Consider the following 24,626-nt stretch of genomic DNA (forward strand, 5'->3'; position numbering starts at 1 on the left):
TTTTATTAGAGAAGACACTTTAAAAGATAAAACAGATTTGGCAGCAAAAGAGAAAAAAAAAAAAAAAAGAGAGAGAAAAGCCCTAAGATTGCGCATTTTGAAACAGGTTTCTAATTCATCTTGACACATCTGTTGCTTGAGAAGAAAAAAGTCTCCTGGCTGCACTGGGCCCTGCAGCTATATGTGTTGGGGGCCTGGCTGTATAATTTGTGGAGCACAATAATACTATAATTATATTGCTAATTGTATGCTACCACTTTTTTTTATTTTTTATAATAACAGAGTGAAGTGATTTATAACTTAACAGTTTTACAGGAGCTTAGACAGACTGTTAACTGAAAATGAGCACTTGCACTATAGGTCCTAATAACTGCTATTGTTAAGGACAAGTTATCAAGCTGCGTGAAAGCCTTGCTGGAAGGTGTAGCCTTGCAGAAATATTTCAGACTCAGAATCTCAACAGTATTAAAGCCTAATAAAAGCTTAATAAAGTCCTGCTTTTGCAGTCTTGCCTGTAGGTATATAAAAATAACAGGAGGGAGGCTGGGAGGAAGGTTGAAAGTAAGGGGAAACTAAGTCTAAGCAATACCCACAAAGAACTCCAAAAGACTGCAAATAACAGGAAGACTGAATTTCAAGGCAGGCACCGTATTTGTAATGAAAAGCAGAAGAACTGGGTTTCGGAAGAGACTGAAGTACTTTCCAGCTCAGTAATGAGGAAGAATTGGCAGTTTGGGTTGATCTAGAAATTAGAAACTGGATTGCAGAGCAATAGTTGTATCTCATTTTCATTGATGCTTTGGATTGTTACTTTTCCCAAGCTGAATTTTTTTCTGGGGAGCTATGGTTGCTCTCTGTCCCTGGGTGAAGTTTCTGTGGGTGCTGCCAAGGCCACTTTCGCTTCCCAAGGTTACTTTGCCTTAGGTGAACAGAAAGGAGTAGCTATGCTGAATCATTCAGGCAGCACATGGTATAGCTAAAAGCCAGTATTGGCAGGCTTTTATTTTTTCTTCCAAATGTTATGACATGCAAGGTCATTTTGCAGGAATAAAATAGTAAGTGAAGAAAATAAATAAATAAAAAACTTTCATGTGTAATTGCATAGAAAGTCTATGTGAAATGAAGCATAGATTGGACATTCCCCCCACTTCACCCCAGTAGAATTTTCTATCTAAGCTCTAGGTGTGAAAAACAAAACACATCCTAGATTCTTCCCGATGTCCTGCAAGTGGATTTGTATTGTAGTGGTTCATTCAGGATTTCAGCTTTTGGAGATGACTATTTAATACTTTTGGCTTAGATTTTTACTGCTTGTAAAGCTCAGTGTATAGGCTTATCATTTCAGAAATAACATGACGTAGGTTATGAGATCATTGCAAAAGCTTCTTCATTAAGCATCATACAACATTCATAGAATTATTTTATTTCAGGGGATTTTTTCCCTCATTTCTCCCTGGAGAAATTTTCAGGCCAGTTGGTTCTGATATGATATAAAATATGTACAATACTCATTTTGTACTCAAAGTTGCTTGACATAAAGATCAGTAGATTAGATTGCACATGCTTTTTGGGGAGAAACATTTTAGTTTGGAAACCATATTAAAGTGAATATATTTCAAAAAATAAATCATAACATCTGTGATTAGATGTGTAATCTAAGTGTGCTGAAAAATATTATACCAGACAGATTATCTAACTTGATCTTCATGAGTCGTTTTAGCATGTTCAGAATTTGCCTAATAGGCTGAAGTCAATAGATAAGAATAACTTGTTCAGCATGTCCAGACAAAGTAATTAGAAAGAAAGAGAAGAAAAGTTAGAGCAGTGGAAATATTTCAGGTGAAGGGACAGGAACCTGGAATATGAGTAGTGAAGCAGAACATGTGAATATAACAAGAAGTAATAGATCAGTTATTTATTATTTTTTATTGTTCCAATTAAAACTGCTCAGGTCTGCATTTGCTTCTCTCAAAATCTGTGGCAAGGTCTCTGTTTTCAGTGGTAGGATAGGAGTGCACAGCTTCTAGCGTATGTGTTTGGCCTACGTTATTTATTCTTTTTCACTATGATGAGGCTATTGACTTTATCTGGGCTTTTACTCAGGAAAATTGCATAGTCTATGATGAACACGTGCCACTACTATTACTAAGGAAACATGTAAAAATCTTTTGGTAGGAAGGTAAGAGATGTTTTTCTGCCAAGCATGGAGGTTGGTTTTTGTTATTTCACTCACTGGTGAAAATACTAAGGTAGGGGCAGCCTTTCAGAGCTCTTGTTAAATGTACTGCGTTAATTCACAGCGTTTGCCTTATAATTTTCCTCATAATGTTATCCTGCTCATAATCAAAGCTTCCTTTAAAGCTTATCTCCTGCTGTGTTCTCTTGCACAGTTTAATGTAGAGCTTCCTTTCATAATCTTCATTGTTTGCACTGTTTAATCTGCATTAATATTTGACTTTACTGTACACTGTTACATAGCGTTTACAGCTACAAATTGAAGTACACATCCAGGATGAAAGCCTGGGGAAAGGAAATAAAAAATGTAAGTGTCTGGGTTGATGTTCCTTCTTCCTGCATATGCCTTTCTCCATCTGTGAAATAGATATCATACTACTTGCTTTGAATCTCTGGGTGAAATTTTTATGTGAAAATTTACCACTATTGCCTTTTGCTCCATATTTTTGCTCATGGCTTTGCTTTTTATTTTGAGGTTACAAGTTACTTTAGATGTCTCTGGAGATCATTTTTGGTAGACATCTTTTCAAACAGTTTAAGAAATTATTAGAAAGTTTTCTGAGCTAAATAGGTACAGAAAATTGATCAACATTCAACATTTATTTGGTGCAATATAAAACGTTATTAGGGTATAGATGTGTAAAATACACTTCTCATGCTACTAGAGCTATCTATTCCTGTTATGTCTTTTTGTTTCAGGAGTGAGTGTGGGCTTCTGCTAGTCAAAAAGAGTTGTAGACAGACATAAATTGTAAACATTCTTAGTTGTGTGTTTTGTTGTTTTCTGTTTGTTTGTTTTTAAATGCATACTGAAAATTCATTAATAGGTTCCAATCTTAGAATACGTAGATTTGGTATGGGCATTCAAAAGAGACTTGGTAGAAGAAATAATACCTGCAAGATTATAAAAGCAGTAACAAGCTTTTTTATTGCCCAGCTACCCAAAGAGGAGAATTCTACAAAAAGACAAAAATACATTTATAAATATTAAATAGCACTGCTAGCCCATCTACAATGCTGTAGTCTTCCCACAGATTCACGCAGAATGTGGACATGTATGGTCCTGCACAAGTACTATGCAACAAGACATAAAGATTTTTTTTGCAAGAAGCACCTTTTGCCTAAGAAGGCTCATGGCAGCAACTCATCCTCAGCGTGATTCAAGGACATAAAGATAGGCACCTGTTGTGAACAAATTAACTGTTGGACTTGATGATCTTAGAGTTCTTTTCCAACCTAAAAAATTCTGTGATTCTAAATGTTTTTCTTCTGTGTCTGTACTTACAGTCAGCACAGGGACGCAGAACCAAAAGTTAGCTTTGAGGAATAATTCCCTTAATTTAGGCTGGATCGTGCTTCACCCATAATATCAGAGTCTTAAACTTGAAGAGTCTGGGTGAAAACTGACTCATCAGTTTAACCTCACTGTATCAGTGGCTAACCTTTTCCGGTGGACGAATCTTTCATGCATGTATTAGGCATCTTCCAGATTGTACCTCACACCACCCTCAAAAAGAGACTCATTGATCAATGATTAATGATCCATAGATGATTGGTAGAAGTGTACCCTATTTTGTAGTGTTTTATATTAAAAGTCTAAGGATAAACATGTGGGGAGGTTGATGAAATTTGATGAAAACTGCCAGGGTTGTATGGTCTCAGAGGCTCAGAAGCTTCATGGATCACATTGGTAAGTAGAGCAAGACTGGACTTTCTGTAGGCAATATGTTCAGTATTGTTTGTGCCTGCATGTGAGCAGCACTATGCATGTGTGTGGTCCTGTCTTCCTATGTACATTATTTAGAATTTACTGAATCTACACATTTGTGACAACTCAGGGATCCTTTGGAAGAAAATATATTAAAAGTACTTTTGCATCAGTATGCTGAAAATACATTTTCATTAGACTCAGAAATACTTCATGTGGGTACCAACCTTGATAATATCAATGTAGAGGACTGGAGTTTCTGAAATAACATCAATTTATTTTCAAAATATAACCCTTCTGCAGTGCACAGACCCTCTAAAATCCTCTCTCAGCTAACCTGTAAGACATGAGAGCTATGGAAATGTAACAACTCACTAGGATTAACTCCTGTCTTTTTCATTAGTCAAACTTCTAATACCGGTTAAAATGTACATTTTGCAATTTAGTAATTTTAAATGGGAAAATATGGACACAAAACTGGACACCAAATAAATATAGTCCTTTGAATATGCTCTCCACACCTTAACAAAATACATCACAGTGAGTTAATAATTGCTATTTTTATACTGTGTTATTTTATGGAAAGTATCTCTCACCAGCAGGAAAGTACAAGGACTTCTAGGAATCACTAGGGTATAATGAAAGTTGCCAAAAATGTAAACTAATACAGATTTTCTTATGAACCATGAAAATATTATGCTTAAACTAAAACTGTAACCTTTAGCCTTTGTATGAGAACAGCAAAAATATGAACAGGGATTTAAAAAAAAAAAAAAGTGTATATATAAACATCTGAGGTCTCAGGACCTTTTTTTTATTTTTTTTTATTTTTTATTATTAAATAAATAGGGCCTGAGACCTCAGATGTCTCGAAAATACCAGCCAAATAAACTAACATCAGAAGATCAATGAATGATCTGTAAGTGCAAAAATTCTAGTCTGATTAAATCTGCACAGAGAATCTGAACAGTGGGGACCCCTCTTTTTGCTTCTCAAGTGCCTTGGTGTGCATTTAATTGCACTGAGATACCTTTTCACCTCTATTAGGACATTTTTCTGAGATTTTTCCATTCTTCTCTTACTTCCTCCACTCAGGAAGTCAACAGATTGTAGCCAACATACCAGCAATGCTCTTAGGAGAACAGTGATCTACCCAGGATGCAGCATCCAGCCACACAATGTCAGGATAAAAGAAATATTCCTCTCAAAGAGACAAAAATAATAAGCTCTCAGGATGCTGCTTGCTAGTGTTGAAAGGGGCAAGGTCATTTCAACTTTCTAGACTGAAAATCAAGTATGGAGTCATGTAGTCAAACCAGGAAACTTATGAAGAACGAAGACGATAAAAGCAGAAATGGATTTTTTCTGTGATTATTTTTTTCTTGATATGCTTGATAAAATTCAGTTACAGAATTGAGTTGAAACTATTTACTGAACTAATCCATATTAATGATGAGTTTAGGGAACAACATGAGAACCAAGATTAATTTTCTCATTTTGAAGTTTAAACAAAAAGTCACATTTTAAGGATTAGACGCAAAATCCAGAACGCTTTATTGAATGCCTTAAAAATGGAATGGTTTGACTTTTCTATTTTGAAACTTGTTTCTCTTTCAGAGTAGAACATTTTTTTTCCTTCCTAAAGGAAATGAAAGGGTTAAATAACCTGAAGAAAGAAAAGGATGAAATAAATGTTCTGCCTGACCCCAGTCATTCTTTAAGGTTTTGTTTCAATAACCCAACTAAAATATCGCTTGTTAACACAATTCTAAGTACAAGGTACCTTAACAACAATTCCCAGGAGATGTTGTAACACCTTTGTCAAATTCAGTTTAATGTCAAAGTGGCTGAGAACATGTTCATTCTAGGAAAAAAAAGAGGTATTTTAACATTTCCATCCTAATTTTGGAAGAAAACAAACGTTGAAATATTAGAATTTCCCCCAGGATGAAAATTCTAATATTTTGCTCAGCTCTAGTTTCCAATAACTTTTACACTTTAATTTTGTAATATTTAACTTAATGTTTCCCATGTGAGTATTATAGCACTAGTGGGTAAAACTGTAGTCACCTCACAGATTAGGCATGCAAAGGAAAACAGTTCATATATGTAAAGGGACAGATTTCTGCCTTCACAAGTGCCTTCCTCTTGTTTCCCCTGCTGATGAGATGTCAGTTTATTACAAACTTGATGAATGGAGTTTCCTTTCTCAGGAAACAGTAGTCAGGCCTATGGAAGCATTTATGTAAAACGCATTCCCTCCATGGAAGTTTCCTTGTTATTCCTTCCCTTGACTATTGTGGACTGCAGTCAGGGACAACCCAAAGGGAAAGGGTGAAGTGGGAAACAACACTTAGCAGTCCTCGTCTTAAGAGTTGTGAAGCCACCATCAGCCCCTGCTTGCACCTCCACAGTGTGCACGGTGAGCTAGGGTCTGTGCAGTTAATCCCTACTTTGCTCAGAAAATCTGATATAACCTGCTTTTCATGCACGGGTAGGGCAACCTTACATACATGTAAACTGAAACTGGTTTCATTGCTTGCATCACATAAAATCTCTCTTTAGGGCCTGTGGCTGCTTCCTACCAGGTCAGGTCTTAGACATCCCATGTCTACTGTTGACCCTGGTACTCCACACCTCCAAACCAAAATAGCATCCAACCAACCAACGAACCCACCACAGAGAATTACAGAGAATTAGTGAGTTAGATACACTTCCCATTTAAAATTAGTGCAAGGTAATATGAGCTTTTCCATGGCATGTGCATCGCTAGACCTCAAAATACTTCACATTAGCTAGATCTAAGTATCAGTTTTACAGATTGGAAAACTGAGGTGTCAAGAGCTACAGGTACCAAATTATCCAATGCGTTCTATAGCAGAATTAAGCCTGGAGCCTGTGAGACAAGACTCCAGGTCTTACATTTCAATGTTTGACTGTAGCCATCAGCAGGCATTTGACTGGATGTATTATCAGGTGTTACATTATAAAAAGAACTCATTTTAGCAAGTTGTTGTTTTGAAGGTCTCACTAAGCAGAACCATACACATACACATATATAGGTCTTTTAAAATTCAATGCCGTCTGGTTTCCCTCTTTCTGCTTTGGCCTTGGGAGGGTTTTCTAGTTACAGACCATATATGAGCAATCAATTGATATGTTAAGTAAAGTGTCCCGGGGGTAGGGAGGAAGGGAAGATTTTACACAATAGGAAAATGATTGTGATAATTTATTACCCTCGGTAGTGCAGACAACAGAAAATTTATATATTGAATCTATGAGTTGAACAACTCTGAGAAAATCCTATTAACTTCATAATCAGGTATCAGCATACATTTCTACACAAAATTGCTGTTACACGGTTACAAGACCTGCTTACACTTTAAATCAAGCAAATGAAACTAGTTTTCTCAGTCATTTTGACATGAAAATGTGCTTATCCATGTGCTGAATACAGTGGTGTACCTGATTCAGTCTTGTGCGCAAGTTGAAATAGCAATCTCACTGCTAAGGAAACTGGCACTGCTGAAAAATATGATGCAGAGCTACCCACATGGCTTGGGATAAGTTCAGCAAGTGCGTAAGCTGTTTCAGTGCTTCTGACCATGAGACTGATGAAGAGTTGGCTGCAACCATAGCATAGGGAGTGTGGAAGGTCAAAGAAGGCTATCAGGGTCGTTCAGGTAATGGCTGATGAAGGAGAGGCAGCCGCACAGGAGTCCTGGGTAAAAAAGGGAGATGCAAGGGATAGGATCCTACAGCTTTCAGAGCCTCGCTGAGGTGAAACAGTTTACCAAAAAACTGAGATCTGCTGCTCTAGGCTTCTAGCCATGTCTTTGTAGTACTTCTGTTTTTCTTTCTTAAATACAGGATTTCGGTGCCTGTATCCTGTTGCTGCTGCTGAAACAGCTCTCCACTGCCACTTGGTTTTCTTTCCTCGTAGGTTCCTCCACTGTCTTTTATGAAAAATAGTTTGCATTGTTTCAGCTCAGACTTCAAGTTTCCATACTTGAATTTGATGTTTCTTCCATGCTTCTTTGGGGCTTTCTGATAGAAAGCACAACGCTAGGTCAAAATTCTGCTATAGATCAGATGCAGTCAAGTTTATTAGAGGATCATGCTGACAAACTGATACGCTAGTTTCTTGTTCTCCCTTTCTCATTAGAGCCAAAGGAAATGCCATATATCACAGACTGGGTTTCAGAATTACCACGTCCTTTGTTCTGCCCTTCAGCTGGTCACTTGCCTCTTCACGAGCCACTGTTCATAAGGTTGAAGAGCTCTCTAACCTGGTATCATTGCTGTGATTGCCACTGGTGGTGGTAAAGGAGGAGACTAACACAGACACAGTTTATTCATAAGAGTACAAAGTGAGGAGAAACACACTTTATAACTATTTCATCTTCCACCTGTCTGTGGAACAAGGTGAACAATTAATTTCTTTCCACTACCCCCAGATATCTCCATTTCTTTTCTTATGACTAAACTGGCATGAACTGTAATACAGCTTTTAGTCACTAGGATCTATTTTGGATATGTATTGGTACAAATCTTTATTGGTTAGAATATCTGAATGCTATTGAAATACATTTTTGTTTTTATTGTTCTTTTTGATAAAATATACAACCTTTGCTGAAATTTATGAGAGCCGAGAGCTTTATATGTTCATCTATTAGTGATGGCATGGGAAAGAAGAAAAAAGTGAAGAGAAATATTTTGCAGTGATGTTCTTTATCTGTTCTTGTTCTTTTAGAGTGCTTTATTTTCATGTGTGCAATTCCTAGCTTACTGTCTCAGTGACTCATGAGAAGAATCCTTCTCAGGATAATTTCCTGAAAAGTGGCCCCACATATTTATGATATGTTAAGTCTTTCTGATCGTCTCACTCCTGCTTATTCAAGCCAGCACCTACATGTTGTCAGATAATCTGTATATGCAAACACGCCAGAATAGATTGTCAAACGGAACAAGTAAAGGCAAGTAAAGTAGTTCGTGGGCTCTGGTGCTCACTATTCAACTCATTTAATTGGGTTTCTCTGCACTTTGGGACTGCTTGTGTGCTTTGAATTAGCAAATTATTAGATTAAAATATGTAAACAGTTTCTGCAAGTGGGTTTGGGATTCAAAACTCCTCCCCATCAAAGGTTAATCCCCTTGCTTCTGTGCTGCAGAACCACGCTGGGCTCTTTTCTTTGGTGTCCCCTTGCCCGATACATGCCTTTTATCCTTGTCCACATGAGGGATGGAAAGTGTTTGATCGGTCAGTCTGTCTCTCTCTCCCAGCTGAGGAATGTCTGGTTACAGCTGCTTGGCAAAATGTGAGATGTGTCTTAAAACAGCTCAAATGGAGAAATGTTCTAACCATGTTCTGCAGTACAAAGGGATAGGCACCACTACTGCTGTCTTTATTACAATGATAACAATATTTTTAAGGGATAAATCCAGATTCCCATGCTCAAAGGCATGTTCTGGGGGAGCTCAGTCGCTGTTGGAGCTTCAAACAAGGGACCCATATATGAATGGGACTTAAGAAATTCAGTGTGTTGGCTGTGTGAATATTGTTTCTGAGCATCAGTTTTTCCTCTTTACTTTTGTCCCTAAGTACCTAACTCAGCCTTGGCAGGTGTAGCCCAAGAGCCAAAACTTGTAAGGTCTGAGATGGCCCTTGTAGAGATTTGGACCACAGCTTCTACTCAGACCATTCCTGTACTCATAGGAACATCCTCTAGTGTCACTCTTAGATTAAATACAGCTTAAAGTAGAGGTAATTATTTTTTTTTCTTAAATCTCAAATGTGCAAGTTCAGATACATTTTGGATTAACTCATTACCTAGTGCTTATAGAGAAAACTCCTGAAGGTAGGAGTTGAAACATATAGCACAGTACCATGTGTACAAAACAATATATTGTGCATGTTAATATGTGTAGTATATGATAATAATGATGAAATTAAAAAAAAAATCATCAGCAAACCTAGAAATATCTTAAAATTTTTATAAATGAAATGGAAAACTATGTTATTGTCAGTTAAATGTTCCTTAATTTTCAAATTAGTTTTTCTAGTGCATTATGACTCCTGGCAAATGTAGCCAAAGAGACAGATCCAAGAAATTCAATTTTCTAATAATGTACTAAACGTTGAGTTTTTTATCCATACAGCATTCAGTTCAGCAAACTACTCTTCAGGAAAGTACTCCTAGAATGTACACAGTCACAAAGGACTCTAAACTGACATTGTTGGTGAAGCAGGGAAGATTGTTTCCATGCCTTCAATTCACACATCTATTACTTGTCTAAATATTTCAGGTTCACTTTATCTTATAGCTGAACTTTCCATCTGTCCTGTCAATAGCTATTCAATTCTCACTATTTTAATTTTCGCTTTCAAAGCTTTTTGTCTGCAAGTTCATTACCTTTCCACCATCCATTGTCAGATATCTGTTTTGTTTCTAGTATGCTTTACCATAACTCATAATTCATCTATCAAATATGATTCTTGAAATGCCAAATCATTCCCAAGAACTTCATGCATTGAAAGTGGGGTGTTTTCTTTCTTTTTTTCTTTTTTTTTTTAAATGCAGCTAGGTGGGCTTCTAGTGCAATTCTGTATGAAAATCAAAGCATGTCAAATTTTGCTTGTCTTTTTTTTTTTTTTTAAGAAAAAGTAATTGGAAATATAGGATAGGTAAAGGAAAATATTTTACTTAATAACTACTTGATATCAGGCAGTTTAATGAGTGTGTTTTGTAAAATCTGAATAATATATTTTGAATCAGTTAAGATGCTACCGTTGCTCAATTCCCTTAAAGAGGTTTTTTGTTTGTTTTTTTTTTTTTTTCTCAAAGTTTTCTTGTAAAATCTGAATTCTCCATTTCCTTGCTCCATTCCTTGGGACATGTCGCATAATCACAGTCAGCTCATGAAGCTGTCAGTAGAAGTCTCTTGATATTTCTTTTATGATGTCAGGATGATGGCAGAGGGAATGGCTGTGCAAGTTCAGCTGCTATAGGCAAAACAAATAAAGCTTTCTTTAAATGATATTTTGTTTGAAACAAACCAACCATAGGAAGGAAATTCTGAGTTAATGCCTCCAGAACCCAACCTAGTCCTGCTTTGCCCATTATGAAGGACTATTACATCTGATTATTGAGTATGGCACTGGGAGCTGAAACTCCTGAATCTTTGGCTTGCCATACATTTGTTAAATGAGATGATTTTTCTGTTTTTTTTTTTTCTTTTTTCTTTTTTTTTTTTTTGTTCTTTTCTGATGTGTCAGATGAGGTAAGGAAGCTGCATAAATGCAAATAGATACTGTATGTTTCTTAAGTGCTAGGTAGCAAACTGTATGATTAAAAATTAATACACAGCTATGATAACACAGCTCAGTGATCTGAAGTGAACAAAATATTTTTTCCTTCCTGAGCCATGGAAGGCTGAATGAACATACTATATAATCTTGCCAAATTTATCTAACCTGTTCTTGAGAATTACAGTGATGGGGGTCTCTGAGCTTCCTTCGGCAATCTTTCATTAGTGCTTCATGTACCTACTATCTAACCTGAACCTTATTTGCTTCAATTTAAACCCCTGTGCTTCTTGTTCCATGCATGATAAACTTGCTTTTTGAAGATTTCAAGAAGCCTTTTACAAAGAACATACTTTCATTGTGTAGATTGATTAGAAATGTCAAACATTGCTTATGTTAACTATATATCCACTTTTGTCATTTTGAACAATCTTAAGTAAGACAGTCTTTGTTAAATCTTTGTACTTGTTTCTTCTGTATAATTTGGTAACAGAGGTTCTAGTTGTTTGTTTGTTTGTTTGTTTTTCTTATTAGGCATAGTATTGCTAGGATGAAGATAAATGTTTGTGCCAAAAGATTAATGATCTATTTTGCTTGGAAGGCGATGTGTGATAATTGACCATCCAATAGAAAAGTGCTTATAATCACAAACCAAATTCCAAAATCCCTCTCTTCTTTGCAGTTGAATGCTTAATTTCAAACATTCAGCTTTACACACATCATGAAATACCTCGGTTTTGAAGAGAGAGCCTAACTTACCGATATCATTGAAGCTCAGGAATTCAGTATTGACCCAGGCAATGAGTGTGCTGAATTGCTTTACAGTCATGAGCAGAAATTCCATCTGCTCCTTCTTTGCAGTAGGAATGATAATATTCAGAATAAAAATATTGCTGTAGTCAGAACTGGACTGCTCTTTTCTTAAAAAAAAAAAAAGAAAAAAGAGACAGAGAGAACCATTTCATTCTCTATTCTAAGTACTGTAGTCCATGTTCTTTGCTCTCACTCTTTAGATTCCCTATACAGATTGACAAAGGCTTTCTTTGAATTTTACTGAAGTGGGAGCTGGCTGGCTTGTTTACAGTTTAACTCTTCAGGAGGCACATGTAGGGGTAAAGCAGATAGGGCTGCATGGACTGACTTAGGCAGGGGTTTCTCTAGACATGCTTTTTCCTCAGAGATAAGAAAAAAAAAAAAAAGAGAGAAAGAGAGAGATTACAGGACAATAGTAGACTTCCTTAAGGTGAGGCCCATGGTCTAATGACTCTTTTTGTTTTATGAGGCCCAGGATGTGTTTAGGAAGGGAAGCCTTTAAGACAGCTGAGGTTTGGTGATATATTGTGTTTGGTGCTCGTATTGGGCAAAGGAATTCTTTGGTTCCGGCTTCCCACTATCCACTCAGCTGCACTGGATATCTGTGCTAGGAACTAATTAAAGGACCAGGTGTATTTAAACCCATTTGCAAATACCTTTGTTGTTATGCTGCATCTTAGAAGCTGGGTTCCTCCAACAGCACTTTTGGTCCAAGTGAGGGGGCTCCAAAGGGGTAGGTGGCTGGGGACTCGGTGAGCTGCTGGGAAAAGGAGTACATAGACGTGAAGCCACAGGGCTGTGTAACCTATGTGATTGCCTAAAGAGTCAGGATATCTAATGCATTTGTGGAGTAAAGACAGGCAACTGAAGGTGCAAAGGCCTGTCTGGCAATAGAGGGAAGAGAGGGATGTCCCTGTGTTGGAGTAAAGGGGAATATTTTGTTGGATGGGTGGGCTTCCAGACAGGAGAGAGAGACAGAGGTCTCTGTCACCACTATTCACCACTGCTGGTAAACTTCCTTTCATCTCCTTGAAAACCCATTGAGATTGCCCTGTTTCCCATCCCATACAGCCCTACTGATATTTCCCAGACCCATTTGTTGATGCATGGGCTTGTGAGGAGCTTCCAGCAGCTCCAGGCCAGTCATTCCTGTGTCTGCCAGGTTCACACGCACGTAGCTTTGCTGAGCAAGTGGAAAATGAAGGCAAGTGTTCACGCTTTATGTGAAGGAGCTGTGTATTTCAGCTTGGACTCCTCTCGCAGCAGCTTGCTATCTTCATACAGGCCTTGGGACACTGAGGTGGGCCAGAAGTTGAGCTGGGGCTGGAAACATCATTTTAGAGCCTGGGAGGTGGTGGTACTCCATGGGCTTCCTTCAGTGGATAGGGGCACAGCAGTCCCTTTCCCACCTCCCCATGACCCCCTTGACCACATCTACCAAGGCAAGATACCAGCAGCACATCCTAGCCAACTGCTGGGCTCTGCCGAAAGGTGAAGAGACATGCAGCTGTCAGGCTCGTGCCCTTGTAAATGCATATATTGAGCAAAAAGTGGTTGTGATGAATACAGCCTGCTAGTTACCAGTATCGAACTACTGGTATTGTAGAGAGTAAGATGTACAGGAAAGGATGCCCATGTATTTTGTATTGATTCTGTGACTTCAGCCTGCATTGTACTCTTGCAGTTTTTTTAAGCCTGGGTGATTTGGGAGGGTTTAGTGTTTCAAGAAGATACGTGAATGATCCCTGGTCTGATCGCTTGAGGCAGGTCCATTCAGCATGAACAGCCTGAAACATCAAAACATCAAGCGTGGAAACTACCAGCAGCAGAGCTATACAAACAGTTTGCTGGGGTGTAGCTAGCAGATAAAACAAACTCTGGTAATGCATGGTAATACATCTAGACACAGGCTGACCTGTCCAGAGCCTGCTCACGTGCATCTGGATAACACTGCATCATGAGGTGAAAGCATCCTCATAGCAGCAGGGAAGAAAGGTGATTTGAAGCAAGAAGAAGGCTAATAACTGGTAGAACAAAATCTTAAAGAAAATGCTGGGTAAGAATGGAGAAATGGAGAGAGAACTGGCAAACAAAGAAGACCTAGAGAAGTTGGAAATCTAAAGTACTGAGAACACTGGTTGACAAGGAGACTGAAATGAAGAAAAGAAGGGAAGAGTCATTCTTTAGATGTGTTAGCAGGTCCTGCAGCTTAGACTACTTGAAACAGAAAAGGAGATATAAATGATTCCTAAACTAACGTGCACATTACTCGGTATCCTGGATTACTGGAATAGAGTTTGTAGCCCAACTGCTGATGTCTCCTGGGCTCTCTTTGGCCTGTCAGCCCGTATTTCTGCACATGCTGCTCATGAACAGGTGACAGCCTTCATCCTCGTACTACACACAGACTGAAGTGTGTTAAAATCTATTCCCTTCTTGTAATTTTGAATTTATTCACAGAGGGAACATGAAATGAAACAAGAAATCCAGACCAGACTGCTCTGCAGCTCACAAAACTCTCTTCCAAATGTAGCTGAACATGCAGTTTAGACGAGCACTCACTTTCATATTCCTTTTATCTGAGCATTTTATGACAGAGCAAAACAAATGCAACATTTTAATCAGGGTTGTTGCTTGCTCTCATGTTAGATTTTTGGACAAATGCTTTCAACCCGTGCACTGTCATTTAGACAGATACTGCCTATACTAATAAAAAAGAGATGGTTGCTATAAGCACACAGTATGCCTGCCCATCTCAAAAAAAAAAAAAAGAATTAAAAATTAGACCAGATGGCCAAAAGATAACTAATGATTCCTGAATGCTGAGAAAGAAATCAAATCCATTAATAACCATGCTTCAGTCTTCTCCAAGTGCAAAATGATACACTGTGAATGTATGTTTGTCTAATCTTCTGTAATAATAATAATTTTCAGTCCAGGCATTCTCTCTTTTAAGCATATGGTACATCAGGCTTTTCGTCCATATTGGAGGGACTGTGTTGTTGTCACAGCACTGGCATAGACACCCAAGACTGAAGTGTATGAGAAAAGCTTAACTGATACCATTGGAGACAGATGCTGATGAGTGTTGTCAATCATGGTTGCTGTTTTTATTTCATTGTATAACAGATATTCTTTGTTTTCAAAAATACTGAATTATTTGGGTTAGGAATATGTATTTAACTGTGGAGAGTTCTGGTAATTATTACTTGGGGTGAAGGTACAAATATATTATGTTCATTTTCTGTAAGCAGACACATGTATTTCTCAAAGTATACTTGATCTTGTGGAACTTTCTCTGTGAGTCGCTGTAAAGAGCTAGCTAAAACAGCTTTCTTGTTATGAAAGGACAAGGAAATTTATTTATTTTTTCCTTCATCTTTGTTAGGAGCAGAATGAAGTAGTTCATGTAGTTCAGTCTTAATTATTTTGCTAAAGTTTTACTCTTTTACCTTACCTAATGATAATTTTTCTCATTTTAATCTAGAAGATGAGTAAGTGCTGTTGTTTTGGGTATGTGCAGGACTTCTTTTTTCTTTTTTCTTTTTTCTTTTTTTTTTTTTTTCTGGAAATGTTTGCAGCGTGGGGCTTGTCAAGTGGGTTTGTGCAGAGCCTGAGGAAAAGGGATGAGTGGGTAAAGAAAACATAGCTCAACATTTTGTGTTCTTCATGAGCAAATTAATCACAGTTACATTAAATATGCAGTGACATTTGCAAAGATGCACAGTTCAGATGCACTGAATCTAATTCATACTCAGCAGATTTGTTCTACATGAAATGTAAATATTAAAGCAGAATAAGACTTCTTTTTCTTTTCATTGCCACTCAAGACTCCTTGCTAAAGTCTTCCACAACATATGATGGGGCTGATCTTCCTATGTTTATGTGAAATTGATTATTATACCCTTTTAGTATAAAAGGAACTTAAAATGCATGTAAATAACTTATACCAATATTAAGGGATGTTATGATGCCAAAGCAGTGTAAAGAGGCCTCAATGTAAATGAAAATCAGACTCTGTATGTTTATGTGAATTACACATCTGCAAAATATCTATAATATAGAACATAGCAGTTGTTTAATTTTTACCTAATTAGAGAGGCTTGAAAACATCTGGTAGTTGACACCAATCCATTTTTTCCATTGTATCCTTTCTTGGTAAGTTGGGAATGGAATACAATATATCCCCTCAGATGCTCTTTAGTTTATGACAGGTGTGCATTTCCTAGCTGGCCATTGCATGACACTATTTGTTTCCCACAGATACAGCTGGAAATACATTTATTTGGCAGTGAGGAATTAAGAGGGAAAGAAAAACTGGTTTAGGAGGAAATTTACATCAGAGATTTAGATGTATAATGTTTGCATAGAAATCTCAATGTGGCATTTCATAGCTTTCACAGGCATTTGCTTTGTCAACCAAAATAACATAAATTTAATAAAGAAAGTTGGTGCATAATTTCCAACAGTAGTATAAAAAGTAAAAGGAAAATGTGTGCTGTCCGACTATAATCAGCCCCCTAGCATTCATAACAATTTTTATTTAAGCTGTGAGTGAGTAACTCCTGTTGTGATTTCTGCCGCTTGGTGTAAGGGGAGCAGCAAAGTTGGCCGACAGCTGGCCAAGGGTGGTTTGGGCTATGTGTGGGGTCCATGGGTACTGACCAGGGAATCAAGCTTTCTCCTGCTTCCTCTTCCATCCTACACTTTCCACCCTAGGAGATGTGAGAGCCACGGGGACTCTGCGAGGGACCTGTGGAGGAGTTGAACATAACTCCGCATTCGTACTCTTCTCTTGGTTAAATGAACAGCAACTCCAGCAGCGCTGCACACAGCAGGCTTTGCTGTCGCAAGACCATCGGTCTGGCAGTTACTCCAGACTAGTAAATGCAGCAGGGCCACACCAGTGCCTGGCCCCGAGGCCAATATGTGTGGAGGAGCTCATAGCCACACTATTACACTCTTACCCTCCAAAGCAGAAATGCAGACCACCTATTAACCGTGGACCCATGTTAGCTTCTAAATTGTGCCTGGAAATAGTGTGAGAGTGTTCCCTGTGGTGTAGGTCAACTCTATACCAGAACTGCATGATATGCACAGCCAAATTACAGTGTCTGGCAGCATCTCCTTGTGCCATTTGCTGGTATAGGCGTACTCCAAATGTTCCTGTTTCATTTGTTTTCCTTGACTTGGAGTTTCCCTAGAAAAACATGTAAGGACAAACCTGTGAAACTTCTAGTCTACCTAACCCTCAACAAAATTTCATGTCATAAAAAAGGTGATTTCTTTAGTTCAAGATTTTTTTTCTTGTACCACATTGTGGTTTTGTTGTTTTTGTTTTGTTTTGTTTTGTTTGTTGTTTGTTTTTGGTGTTGGTGTTGTTATTTTCAAACAGGAAGCTTTTATAAAGGCTTCCACAAATCTTTTAGAATGCAAAATGTTGTGTAGCTCCTCTCCATATAAGAAGTTGTACGATGAGTGTGTGTTTTAATCCTGTCAGAGTGTCTCCATGATCACAGGTGGTGGAATCCTACTGTTGTATAGCCTCGGCTCCCTCCTTGCTCTCAACCAAATGAAACTACTACATTTAAGATTTTTCCCCTCAGATGTATGAAGTATTATGATTGCCTTTCTGTGTAGGATTTGGCATATAAATAAATAATAAATAAAATAAAAATCCATCAAAGTTGGGTGGTTGGGGAGGTGGTTTTTTTGTTCTCTTTTTTTTTTTTTTTCTATATGTCATATGGAAGAACCTTCACTCCTGGTGCAAAAAGGCCCAGGTCAAAAGCTGCTGGCTACAGAAAAGTGTGGTTGATATGGGTTCTTTATAATTTATTTTATTTTTTTCTAAACAGTTCATGTTTTCTCTCGAGTTTTTCTTCTTTAAATTTAAGCTTCTGTCATTCTTCCAAAGTTGCTTCTTCTCCTGACCAAAAAAAAAAAAAAAAAAAAAGCAACCAATGTTTACTCTGATGACATTGTCAGAATGGATTTATGGATTTGTTTACTAACCAGGATTTAGAATAGGATGAAACAATTTTGCCTCTGGGAATGGGTATGACTGATGTTGTTTTCTGAGAGCTGATTTTTGTCACAATTTTTAAAAATAGATTGGTAATAGAAAATGATTTGTAACTAATGGAAATTGAGGCTAAAAACAATGTTCTTATATAAGTTCTGAAAATGGCAGCCTGGCATTTCTAAAGTCGAGAGGTGAAAAGTAACAGCTCTGTGAAAAGCATTTTCTCTTTGCTTTTTGGTATGTTTTCACTTATATCCAGGGTGGTCCTCAGGATTTGTGGGCTCTGGGAGAATAGGAAAGATTTCTTGTCAAATATTCCTTTCCCTTAAATTTCCCTCTTCTTTCTTTGTTTCTTTTTCTTTTTTTTTTTTTTAATTAATTTTTACGTTGTCATTCTCTCCTGTTGTGACCAGGTCTGAAGAGCAGCATCCTTCCACAGCTGCTCCTCTTCTCTTTGCCCCAGGAGAGGGGGACATCGTGCACCATGGTGCCCCCTCCCTCTGGGGGCAGGGGCCTGGGGTAGGGTGAGGCTTGCTTTCTCTCCACCCTGCTCCTTGCAACCCTACTGATGGCTGTTTGTGTGTTGTTTTTTGTTTGTTTGTTTGTTTGGGTTTTTTTGTAGCTGGCCTATTGGTTTTCAGAACTGCACTTACAACTTCAGTTTTAATGCCATTGCATTTTCAGGTCTCTAACTGAATCTTCTCCTAACTGCTTTTCTCAATCACTGTAACCTAATATTCCCTGTTTTTTACATTGAAAATTTCAGGCCTCATTTCTTCCAAAATACACATATTAATGCTATTAAAAACCCCAGACCTTAAACCCTCTTCAGTGACTTCAGAAAATGAAGGTTTTTATCCATTGTGGGGGGAAAAAAGTCTTACCACTTCCATTTAATAGTATCACAGCCAAAACCAATGATGTGAGAGAACACATTGGCACTGAAATCGCCCTTGCTGAGGAGAAGCACATTCCAGAGGAAATTGATTTTCATGTCACCAACTTACACATATTTTGAAAATTAGGTTCTGAGCCACAGGGTTCACAGCCAATTTATTTGTCTTTATTTCTTTGCTAAATGTGTTCAAATAGATTTTTAGTGAACTAGCATGTTGCCTCTGACACAGACTGAGGAAAGGTTTGTGCAAGGGATGTACAGTGCAGGGTGGCACGTAAGTAGAGGTCCAGGCAGCCTTGTGAAAGGCCTAAGAACTGTTGATGGCAGCGTATGACTGACGTCCAGCATAAAATTCCAGGCTTTGTGAAGCTTAAAGCTGGAAGCTGATAATGGGGTCTGCTCTCTGTATTTCACGAGCTGCTACACTTCATCCCGTTATCCATGTTGAACACAGAGCTTCCTGTTTAACTTAAACATGTCTTCCAAAAAGGCTTTTGATCTGAAATTAAGCAAGGTTTGCTTTGATAGCTTTTTTTTTTTTTTTTTTTTTGGGGGGGGGGGTGTTTGACAAAGTCCAAACAAACAATTACTTTTAATTTAACTTTATCTGGCATCAGCTTCTGACCACTGAGGATTGTGTGGTCCAATTAATGAGCCTACTATTTTTTCCCATCAAGTTGTCTGTGCTCAGGCAGTGTCACCTGTCAGTCTTTTCTTTGGTGAGCTAAGCCTTCAAGCCTGCTTCTTGAAGATGTTTTCTATACCTCAGAGATTTCCTTTGTTTTCCTTTCACAGTTCTTTCGATAGCCCTGTAGAGATGCAAAAGTGTATCTCCTAGTAGTTATGTCAATTAAGAAAATCAGTTCTTTGGCAACAACATATGCATTCAGTGAATAATCTCCATATACCTTAATATAGGAATACGAATCCAGACAATTTCAAGTGAAACTTCCATCTGGTAACAGCTAGCCTCCTGCACATCAATACGTGTATGACTGGTACTGGTACTGCACGATTCTCTGACCATTTTAGTCTGCACCAGAAATATATATATATATATATTTATTTTTTTTTTCATGAAATTGCTACTTGCTTTAAATTAAAAATTTCTGTTCATCCCCTACTGGGAAATGTTCTCTTTATGTTCTCATCAGCAATCATAAGGTGTTTGAAATTTTGCTGATTTTCTTTTTGTTTTAAAAAGAAGATTCTTCTAGTCTAAATTGGTTTTTGTTTGTGTTTTCTTTGATAACAGAAGGAGTGAGAGAAAAGGAAAAAAGCTTAGGAGAAGGTGCAGATAACTCTTTAGCTGGTGCAATTGCTTCCTCTGGGGCTGGAAACTGGTGATAACAGGGGTGTCATTCCCATGCTGATGACCTTCTCTCGGCTCAGATGACTTCAGCCCTGTGGAATCTCCTACACCTCTTGGCAGCCAAAGGGAAAAAACGTGCCTCACCATAGAGACCCCTTGCCTTGCCTTGTTTTTCTTAGACAGCACGGCTTCACTTATCGTTAACGTTTCACTTAAGAAAGTGTGTATCCATGGGATATAAACTTGGCAATGGTTTTGATAATTGCTGTTTGTACTGCGCACGGTCAGCGCTTTCCCCTGTCATTCCTGGTCTCTTAATTGTGTCTGGAATTCTGCAAATTTGAAGAATTCAGGCTAGACCTGGCCTGGGTTTTTCAGGGCAGCTGCACTTTGACCCTTTTTAGGAGATGATTGAAGGGGACTGCTGGAGCTATTAGTTTTCTTTATCCCCTTAGCTCCCTTCTCCAAGTAACCCCCCCAAAAACTATTCAGTGTAAGAGGTCTGCTTGCACAGCTGAGTTAGTGCTGGGACAGCATTCCAGTGACTCTATGAAAAACATAGTCATCCCAGTTATTAAAGAAATCAGACTTTTTTTTGAAAAATATTGCAGAAAGAGGTATAATTTGTTAAGTGGTGCACTTTTTCCATGAAGATGAAGAGAAGAGACATGTTATTACCAGTTCACATCTGGTTCCCCAACCCCACTTGGAAGTTGCTCTTTATGTTTGTTGGTGTGTTGTACTCTGTACAAGCTAAATCTCTGTTTCTTTGTCTCTTGCAGGTGAAGTTCGGTCTTCTGGTGAGCGGTGTATCCAACTCTTGCAGGAATGGTTGTAAAAATTAGTTGCTCAGTTTTAAGTTCTTTTCTGTGATTGAGGGCATGAACTATGCAAATGTTCATGGCATTCATCCATGATGAGCTCAGTAACACTAGCCAGAGGGACACAGGGGCTGTGTGATGAGTTTAGAAAGATATGTGCCTGGGAACAGGCGAAAGCTGCTCAGGGTATTTGTGTCCCAACATCCTGGGTCCATTACCTCCTGCGTTGTGTGATTCCTCAGATGGTAAGTTTAGCGTTGATGAAAAAAAAAATGAAGTTACTATTTCTGTCGTGTTTAGGAAGAGGTTTCTAGAAATGCACTTGATGTGCCAGAACATATTTCAATGTATGACATTATTTCTATGTTGCCATTCATACTCTGTTTTAATGCCACTGAACTGAATTGCTGAGGGCTGATGTGTGAAATCACTGTGATTCTGCAGAGTTTGGAGAAACTCAGGAGATGCTCAGTGCTTCTCATTGTCACCTATATCTGAATGAGCTAGGTAATTTGCGTTCCCTGTCTTTCACCTTAGGGATTCCAGTGTAAGAAATGTGTTTGCTTAATAAAATCATATGCTAATGTCACTGTAGTTTTCTGCTCTGAAAAGCTTATTGTAACTAAAATAGTTAAATTAGTGCAACCTTGTGCTGTCCTCATCTGGTATAGCAGTGATCTGAGTGGATTACCTGTAAGTGCAGAGTAATCCTTGCCTCAAACTGCAATAATATACTGGTAATAAACGGTATCGTAAAACTGACATCACTTAGCCAGTGTTTTGTCTTTAGATTTAAATGATGGTTTGCATATAATTCAGAGAGAGAATTCCTCCTATTAGGAAAGCTTGGAGAAAGCACCTGGAAAGTGAACAGATCCACAAGTGCATGTTCTGAGCCTAAGGCAGGGGTTAAATAATTTTAAAAGACAGAAAGAAATAGGGTAGAAAAAATAAATGTGTACAACTCCTCTGTCTTGTACATTCGCAAGCAATAGCCAGAGGGAGGGCTTTGACCTTAAAGTAAGGTTCACTCACAGCACCATAAATTTCTCTCTCCCGATAGTTAATACTGTTAATATTTATGAAGAGTGGTTTGCTTATCCCAAATGTTTGCTTCCTCTCTAAATAAATCATGGTGTTAAAGAGCCAGTCTTTTAACATGTAATGTGATGGGGTGTTGCTCTGGATACAATATAAATGCATTTTTTTTTTCCCACAGTTGGAAAGGAAATATGTATTATATGTATTTTCAGTTTGACTCTAAACTGTTTGCATTACAGTAGCATTTGAAATCTCAGGCTGAAACATCCTATTAGAATAAACCTTTAAACACCAAACATTATTTAAATATTTAATATGGTATTAGTCAAACTCTGGTAGCAAGCTGTCACAGGTGATGTACATAAAGAGCAAAATCATTTGCCCAAAGCCATAAAGTAACAAGATATTGGTAGAACTCAGACCTTTGGGTTTATTATCTAGTCCCTTGCACCTAGACCCTGTTGCTGGTTGACTGATGTTATAAATATATGTCTCTGCAGGAGAATTTTAATGAATTTTCTCCCTGGCAGCCAGACTGTGGTAGCTGAAAGGGTCTTTTTTAGTTACTTGCAAACAAGTGCATAAAGTTTTAAAAATGCAAGCTGTAGAATAGATCTCTGGAGTTTCATGCAGGTCAATTAAATACATGAAAATACCAGCTTTGATAAGGGGCTTATGGTTGTATAGCCTCAGGGGTAAAAATCCAGGGACTCCATAGCTGGCTCTAATAGTGTTCCCTTTTAAGATATTGACTAGTTTATTTATAGTAACTTTGCTTTTTGTAACCAGGATAATGTCAATGACAAATGAATGTTGTAAGAAAAAAACTGTTTTTAGAACTTTAAAAAGATATACTATTATACTCAGTGTTTAATGTTATAGCTAATAAGCTGATTTCATATGGGGAGAATTTACTTTGCACAAACATTTCTAATGTGGGAATGAAAAATTGAGAATAAATGTCTTTGGATTTGCTTCTGATTTCAAAATACAGAGAGGAAAAATGTAATGGAAAGTAGTAATGAGAGCACAGAAGAAAGATGAAGGAAGGACAGCAGCAGGAGAAAGAAGGAAAAACCCTTTTACGGCAGAAATGTTCAAACTTACATCAACTGGCCAATTTCATCCATTTATTTATAATCTATTCTGCTGGGGTTATATAGTCTTTTCCTGGGCACAATATGTGTCAGAAAAGAAATATATCATAGGTTATATGAAATAAATTTGCAGACCATATCTGTTCAGTACTCCACTGTTTTTCTATTCTTGACCTAGATTAAAAAAAAAAAAAAAAAAGTCTGTTAAGATTATCTATGTTTCTTATGGGAGAGAAAGCAAAGTTGTCTTGTTTACCATGTACCATCCATGTGGCAGGCACTCTTCACCTGTGCTTGGCCTTCATGCTGTGGTAGATAGCACGGATTTCTCTCCCTGGAAAACTAATATTTGTATTGGATAGGACTCAGGACAGGGAACTGTATGTGTAGACATTAATTATAGGAACCAGGCTCATAAGCTCTCCCTGTTAGAAAATTAGAAACACAGGTTTCAATTTTTGTAAAGCTGCTATTTCCTCCACACCTATTTTCTTATTGCAAGAGATTTGTCCCAATTTTCCATGGATTAATAGATGCCAGTCTACATTTAATAACAATATAATGAGTCAGAACATTTCAGGCTTTCTAAAATGTCCTCTAAAATGTTCTTTTTTTTTTCTTCTTTTTTTTTTTAATTTTCATTTTTTCCCCCCCACAATTTCAGCAGTTGCTCCTTAAGGTCTCAGAAATGGAACAGAAACAACAATATCATTCTGGTGTATCGCTGCAAAGTTTACAGATGCGTGTTGAACAAAAGTCTGAACATGGAGCCATGGCTGTATGAGGAAGCTTGGTCTGCTGCAAGATAGAGAAGAGCAAATGTTGTGTTTGGCCACAGGATGAGTTATCAGTGCATCACTGGCTTGTTCAAGCTTGTAAACTGATATTATGTGTAAGTTTGTGTGGGTGAATTAGGAATAAAAGGAAGCAAACACTTAGGATGAAGTTGGGTAAAATCCTAAGAGAAGAGCTGCTGGCAGCCCATAGTTTACTTTGGACATCCTAACTACTTGGAAAAGACAAGGAGCTTTCATTTATTTTTTTAGTGTTTAGTAGAGAGGTGGTTATTTCAGGGATGCATTTCAGCCAGCCGTGTTAATTGAAGTACTGCAGCATCTTCTATAAATGACGGTGTTCTAGAAGAGTTGCTAAGTGAACTGAGAAAACTTTTTCATTATGCTACTACAGCTAAGCATGTCAGTTCTTGCTTTTATATTGTAAATGGTATGTCACTGCAAACAAGGAAAGAAAAAATTGAGATTGAAAAAAAAAAAACACTAAACTGACTCCCTTTCTTCTCTATACTGTCTGGATCGATTCTTGTCATACAGATGTGTAATTCATCTTCCTTTTCATCAAGTTCAAATTAT

General features: G+C 37.8%; 1 long non-coding RNA gene across 1 annotated transcript in view; it reads left to right on the plus strand.

Moving 5' to 3' along the window:
- The window catches only part of LOC308189736, a 63,817-nt gene extending 39,213 nt beyond the window's left edge, over positions 1-24,604 (plus strand). The window contains exons 2-3 of the long non-coding RNA XR_013946563.1: positions 21,080-21,363; positions 23,921-24,604. This is a non-coding gene — a long non-coding RNA (uncharacterized lncRNA). The remainder of the gene's footprint in view (positions 1-21,079; positions 21,364-23,920) is intronic.
- Positions 24,605-24,626: the final 22 nt, after the last annotated feature.

This window comes from Anser brachyrhynchus, assembly GCF_964034855.1.
Source record: "Anser brachyrhynchus genome assembly, chromosome: 1".
NCBI classification, from domain to species: Eukaryota; Metazoa; Chordata; class Aves; order Anseriformes; family Anatidae; genus Anser; species Anser brachyrhynchus.